Raw genomic sequence first — 7,121 nt, 5'->3', positions numbered from 1 at the left:
CCTTTGCCTTCCATCCTGAGACTTTTTTTTGCAGTGAATCCACCAAGTAGGAGAAAGTCTCAGTCTTTTTCCTCCCTATAATCATAGGTACCCCCAAATATTTATCCTTCACATTCAGCCTTTTGACTTTCCATAATCTTAATAGCAATCGTTGATGTCTAGCATGCACATTCTTACTGAAAAAAGGCACTAGACTTTCTAGACTAACTTTTTGCCCATAAGCATCACTGTATTTCCCCAATATAGCCTTTAAATAGGCAGCCTCCCCCAAGGTAGTTTTGCTATACATAACAAGATCATCAGCATAGAGGAGATGGGAAATAGGAGGGGAAGTTTGACTAACTTTAAACCTAAAGAGGTACCCCTTGCTTTTTGCTTCCAGAATCATTCTAGATAGGGCTTCATACACTAGGAAAACAAATAAGGTGATAACCGTAGCCCTCTCTTAGGGATAATAGTGTTAAGAGGATACCCATTTAGAAGCACTTTAAAAGAGACTGTTTCCAAACACTTTCTTATCAAGAAAATCCATTTTCTACAGAAACTAAGTTTTTACATAATCTGATAAATAAATTCTCATTCCACTCTATCATAGGCTTTCATCATGTCCATTTTAACTGTCATCCACCCTTGTTTTTTCTTTTTCATCTGATTAAAATGGTGAAATATTTCACTATTAAGCCCTATATTATCCCTAATAAACCTCCTTTTCACAAAGGCCCCTTGGAAAGGAGAAATGAATTTGTGGAGATAAGCCTTTAGTCTGTTAGCCAACAGCTTGGAGATGATTTTGTAACTAAAATTATGTAAACTAATGTGTTTGAATTTAGCTATACTGTCTGGATTAGGGATTTTTGGGATAAGGGCTAAAAAAGTTTCATTGAGGGAAGGATTGAGTTGTTTGAATGTGAAAAATTCTTTGACAGTGGCAATAATTGTCTCTCCCACTATGTCCCAACATTGCTGATAGAAATACCTTGGAACCTATCTGGCATAGGTGACTTTAGAGCTCTCATCTTTTTCACTACCTTCCATATCTCAGAATCTGAAGGAACCTCAGTTAGGATGTTATTTTCCCTATAAAAAATAACTGGGTGGAAAAGATTGAGAATATCAGGATCAGGCTAAGGGTCCTAGGTACTAAAAAGCTCTAAAAAAAACTCATTTATCACCTCTCCCACTTTTTTCCTACCTTGCCTCCATTCTCCATTGTCATCTTTCAACTTTATAATCTTATTTTTCCTCTTTTTGTAAAGAGTTGACAGGTAAAAATATTTGGTATTCCTAGCATAATCCTTTACCCATAGTTGCCCTGATTTTTGTCTCCATAAGCTTGCCTCCCAATCCATCATTTCTTTAAGCTTCTCTCGCAACTTTTGCCCTTTATTATACTTTCATTCTGTCATAGGCCCACTTAGGATCCTCTCCAGCTACTTCTTTATCCCCTTAATCTCCACATATACATTCCCAAACTTTTCTTTGTTCCAAGTTTTCAGACTTTCCTTTGTCACTTCCAATCTTCTCTGTACATTGTTTCCCCATGTGGCATGTTCAAAATTCCAGGCCTCATTAATAGTATCCTTGCATGTGTTGTCCCTCAGGCACATCTCACAAAAACGAAATGGTTTAGCCTCAGGTGATTCTTGAGAGCATAGTTTTATCAGGAGGGCAAGGTGATCCGAGGACACATTAGGAACATTTTTAACTGAGGCTTCAGGAAAAGATTGGTACCAGCTAGGATTAGCTAGGGCTTTGTCCAACCTCTCAAGGATATGGGCATTATAGGAGCGATTGTTTGACCAAGTAAACTTTGGGCCATGATAGCCCAAATCAATTATCCCCAGATCATTCACAAAGTCATTAAATTCAACCATACTTTTACTTAGCACAGCCAAACCACCATGCTTTTCATCCAAGGTAGCTATAGCATTGAAATCCCCAAAAACTAACCAAAGACCATAAACCAAACTAGCAAAACTCCTAATATCATCCCACACTGCTTTTCTTTTACAGGAATAAGGATTACCATAAACAAAAGTAAAAAACCATTCCATACTAGAATTTACATTTGAGATATTACATGTGATATGATTCAAGTGTGCTCCCAAAATGTCCACATTGAAATCTTGTTTCTAGAAGATCGTAAGACCTCCCTTAGAGCCATCCACCTCCACCACACAGCTTCCCACGTATTTAATCTCCTTCCTAACTATCTCCATCTTTTTTTTTATTACCTTTTGTCTCTGAGCAACATAACACATCTGGCTCATCTTCTCGGATGAGGTCCTTTATTATATGAATTGTCGACATAGAACCCAAACCTCGACAATTCAAGGCTAGGATTGTACTCATTGCCCGAGAGGTCGCTGTTTTGAGACAACAGCCGCGAACCCATTCACAGAAACTTCATCAGAAACCCCTCCTAAGCTTTCTTCAAAGGTTTCAAACTCATCACTACCTTCTATCCCATATTTATATGAACACCCTACCCTAACATCACTACTAGTATCTGCTGATTCCGAATTGGGGTCCCCATAAGCAAAATAACTAGGGTTACTAGTAGAGTAGTTCTCTTCAGGTTCACTACACTCAACAAAACCATCTCCTCCACTCCCAGCAGAATTAGAACCAGGATCACCTCCACTCCCATCAGAACCAGCAGAACCAGAACCAAGATATCCTCCACTCCCATCCGAACCATCAAAACTAGAACTAGTATCTCTGTCCACTTCCCTCGGCCCTTCATATGCATCTTCACTATGACTCTTACTCCGACTATCTTCACTACTATCTTCAGAAGGCACAAACTCAAAAGCACTCTTATAATAACTTTTGTTCCTTACAAAAAGCGTGCATATCTTGGATCCCAAGTTTCCTTTCTTCCTTCCTTTCTCTTCTGTTCCATATTCCTTGTTCCTTGTTCCTTGCTATTCCAGTTGTCTGAGCCCTCAGTACTTGACTCTATCTCCACTACTTCACTAGCCTTGATCTCCCTTCCTTCCTGGTAGGCAACTCTCATTTTTTTTCCCATCCCTTATTTCATTTCTTTTAGCATACCCTTCCATTTCCCTCTTATTCCTCTATTTTTCAGTATTTCTCTTGGACTCTTCTTGTCTCTCATTTAATCCACCTTCCCAATGTCTTCGTATTCTCCTTTCTTCTTTAACATCCACCTTTCCTAGTATCTCTTTCCCATTACCCATGCTACTCTGATGTACCTATGGGGATAACTTCTTTTTGTTCACCATTTTCCTCTTTTTTTCCTTCGCTTGAAATTCCTTTAATTCAGATAGCTCTTTTGCATTTAAGTCTAGAGAACGCTTGAAAATCAGCCTGCTACCCTTCAAGATTTTTCTTTCCCCCAGCAAGGTATCCAGCGAAAATTTCTGTCTCAGTTCTATTATTCTCTCTAGTGTCAAAGCACGCTTCCACCTCGAGCACCTCTCTACCAACCCCAGCAATATCCACATATTCCAACACTCCTCTCTCTCTACTGCTCACAATCTCCATGTGTCTCCCTAGGTAATCTTTTACCTCATTTTGTATAACCTTTTCATTGTGCGTACAATCTCTTTGAATTTCGACTAAAACCTCTCAACCCTTGACCAACCAAAAGGGGTTAGGGTTCGCACCTTCTAGTCCTGGTTCTGCGCAAGATTCCATCCTTGTGTCGGGCTTGGACTCCTCATAGGCCTGTGTCAACTCCTCTGTCCATACTTTCTTTTTTAGGCCTATCTCTCCAGCCCTCTGAGAAAGGAAATCCTCACTTAACACACCCTGATGGGCCCTTGCCTCATTCTCCTAGCTCTGTTGGGCTTTCTCTTCCACCGAGTCCAGGCCCAAAACCCAATCTTTCCCTACCTCCTACTACAGCCTCCATGTCCATATCAACACCCTAGCTTTTCCTTCATATTTTAATGCCACATCAAGTTTCCTTTAGCAAATAAAAAAAAACATATAATGCAACCAAAATGGGCATATTCTGATGTCAGCTACCCTTATTGCTATATGACGCATAATAAATAAATTGTTTTACCAAGAAAAAATCAATCTAAGTACAATTGATAATACTGGGTTTATAAATATCACCTTACATATCTACATTGGTTTTAGATGTAACGTTGCTCATGTAGCAATAGCAAAACTTATGACAATATATTCATCATACTTTAAGTTACGCTAATTATTTTCTCATAAACTTAAGTATGTCATATGAAATGACATTAGAATTTGGGCATATATGATTAAAAACTATACCGATGTATGCTACATATTCTGTCATAACCACCATATAACACATTTAATAACATATTAAGAGGAATCGTCTTCACTCCAAACGTAAGCTTAAAGGGCATTAGCTTCCTAGTTCTTGCCCCATCTACGTTTAATTACACATTGAAAGATGTAATTGTAGCATGTTGAGTCTACTTCTATCATCAATTTGGTGCAACTCTTCTTTGTAGCTTTCTCCGCAGTAAGTCAGCCTAGAAATATGCCACTTGTCCTCGCCCAGTTGTTGAAATACTCACAACAGTTAAATCCTTATATTTGCAAATAAAGCCAAATCCACCTCTACCACATCGAGATACATAATTAAACCAAATAAGTTACCCAACCTATAGTAAACATTGAAACTTTATATAACCAATCCACATTCTTTTAAAATGATATAACATAGTAATATGCAGTACCAATTATAAGCCTAGCATGCATAATTATTAAGGTATACAGTTTCAATCCATAACAGACTTGTAAATAAAATCCTTAGGATATGGTTATACAACTATTTGAACTAACATCATCAAGAGTAGAGGAGTAATTGCGTTCAATAAAAAGTAGTTGAGTAGAAACACAAAGATCTAAAATAACCAAATTAATCACCACAACAAAACAATAATTAGACATACCACACAAAAGGTGTTATTGATAAAAAGGTGTTCATAACATTTACTAACATTAGATGTCTCAAACTGCTATAAGAAAAAACATACCAAATTAAACTGTAAAAGGATGAAAAAGAATAGCACATCTCTAATTTTAAAATCGTCAACTAAAAGTCAATGGCACAATCTATAAGGTTATATTTACAAAGAAGAAGAATGCAAAAGAACCATCAGATCTTGAGCTTCTAGTGATGAAGATGTAGGCTAGGAAATTTAACCTACCAACAACTTGACTAGCCCCAAGAGTTAACATACGTTCATCAACAAAAGCATGATGCCTTGATATCTGCACGGTCCTTAGTTGAGTTGTCGTCAAGTCTGTAATCTTGTAATCTTAGGAATTCTCCCCTTTTTAGGGGCTAATTTTCTTTTGCTCACAAAAAAGAGAAGCATGATCACTCATACATCCCATCCACTCCACTATAGTGATAATTTGTTTTACCATAGAAATTGCTCCTTGCATTGCATTTTCGCGATCTGTATGCAAGTTTTGCTTGTGGGTTGTTGAATGATGGAAGGTGCGCTTACAAGTCTCACAGTTCATACATAAGCACCCAATGTTTTGAGGTGCTTATAATTTTGTTTTTAAACTGCTAGTATCTTTTGCACAATTGACTCATCTAGAACTCAACCAACAGATTTGTTTCGAGGCTTCAAGCTATTATCTTAATTTTGTACATGCTTACACCCATGAAATTTGATGCTTAATGTGGTTATATGACAACTAAATCACATTTTGTCATGTTTCCTAAAACATTGGTTTACAAAGTCTAATGTACTGTTAGACATGATTTTGTTATGGAGATTACATCCTCAAAAAATAAACTATTAGTTCATTGTGTAGATAGGTAGGATTGTGTATGTTAAATCCATATGTCATTTTTGTAGAAAGGGCTAGCGGCGCAATTTGTAGTTGCTTGACCTCTAAATAATTTTTCATATCAATAAATATATTGTTGAAAAAAAAATTAAATGTCAGGGACATGGGTTCATTATCGTTTCTCAATCTTTATTTTGGCAATTTATCTAAACAAAATGTACTATTATGATTCAGTCATACAAATTTTAATTCGTATGACAAAATCTTTCGTAAGACTGGTATGAAAACTATACATTTTTATTTTCTATTTTTAAGTGATCAAATCGTGATATTAAACATATGCTCAACAAATATATGTTTACTGATGCTTCCATCAAGTCCTATTTTGAGACAATTGAAAAAGTTAAACGCACAACTATTGTGAGGGACGACAAATCCAAAATATCCAAAAAGTACAACATGTAGCTGAAGAGGAAAAAGATCCATTTTAAACTATAAATTTTTATTTTCTATTTTTAACTGATCAAATCATTATATTAAACATATACTCAACAATTTTTTATTTTTTTTTTTTTTCAGGTTCCCAATATGGCTACTGATGCTTCCATCATGTCCTATGCGGCAGCTAGGGGTGGGCAATGGGCCGGGTCGGGCTAGCCCGGCCCTAAACATTTAAAGCCCTTAAAATATTAGGGCCGGGTCGGCCCGGCCCTAAAGTCAGCATAGGGCCAGGTCGGGCCGGGTCACAAGTCTAAACCTCAAGCCCTTACCCTACCCTAAGCCCTCTTTAAAGGCTTTAGGGCCGGGCCTATATATTTTCTTTTTTTTTACTACATCAGTTTTAAAACTCATTTATATTACAAAAATGTACAATAATCTACAAACTCAAAGTCCAACCAATCTAGTAATAATCTTGTATAAGTCCAAAATTTAAAATGCACATCCACAATCTAATGAACTGAAGTACATCGAGAGTTCGAATTTTTCTTCCTTGTACTCAAAACCTCACAAAAATTACATTTTAAATTGAAATACATAGACAAATAATTATATTATCATTTTAAAGGAAAAAGTAATAGATATAAAGAAGAAACATAATAGTTTTGGTTAAGGGTCATGGAAGTTGTTAAACTATTTGTAATATCATAAATTATTTCTATAATAGATTCAAACAAATATAATATTATCTTTCTTCTAATTTAAAAGTGATTCAAGCTTTGTATATGGAAATGAAAATATTGGCTTTTGAACAAGTGATGGAGAAAGGTTTGAGATTACAAATGTCATTTTTCTGACAAAGGTTTTTTTTTGGTTTCTATGTTACAAATGTCTGCTCTGTATTTTGCTTTAATGGTGTG

This window comes from Coptis chinensis, chromosome 6 (genome assembly GCF_015680905.1).
Source record: "Coptis chinensis isolate HL-2020 chromosome 6, ASM1568090v1, whole genome shotgun sequence".
Taxonomy (NCBI): Eukaryota; Viridiplantae; Streptophyta; class Magnoliopsida; order Ranunculales; family Ranunculaceae; genus Coptis; species Coptis chinensis.
The sequence above is the reverse complement of the archived record's forward strand: the minus strand, read 5'-3'. Positions refer to the sequence as shown.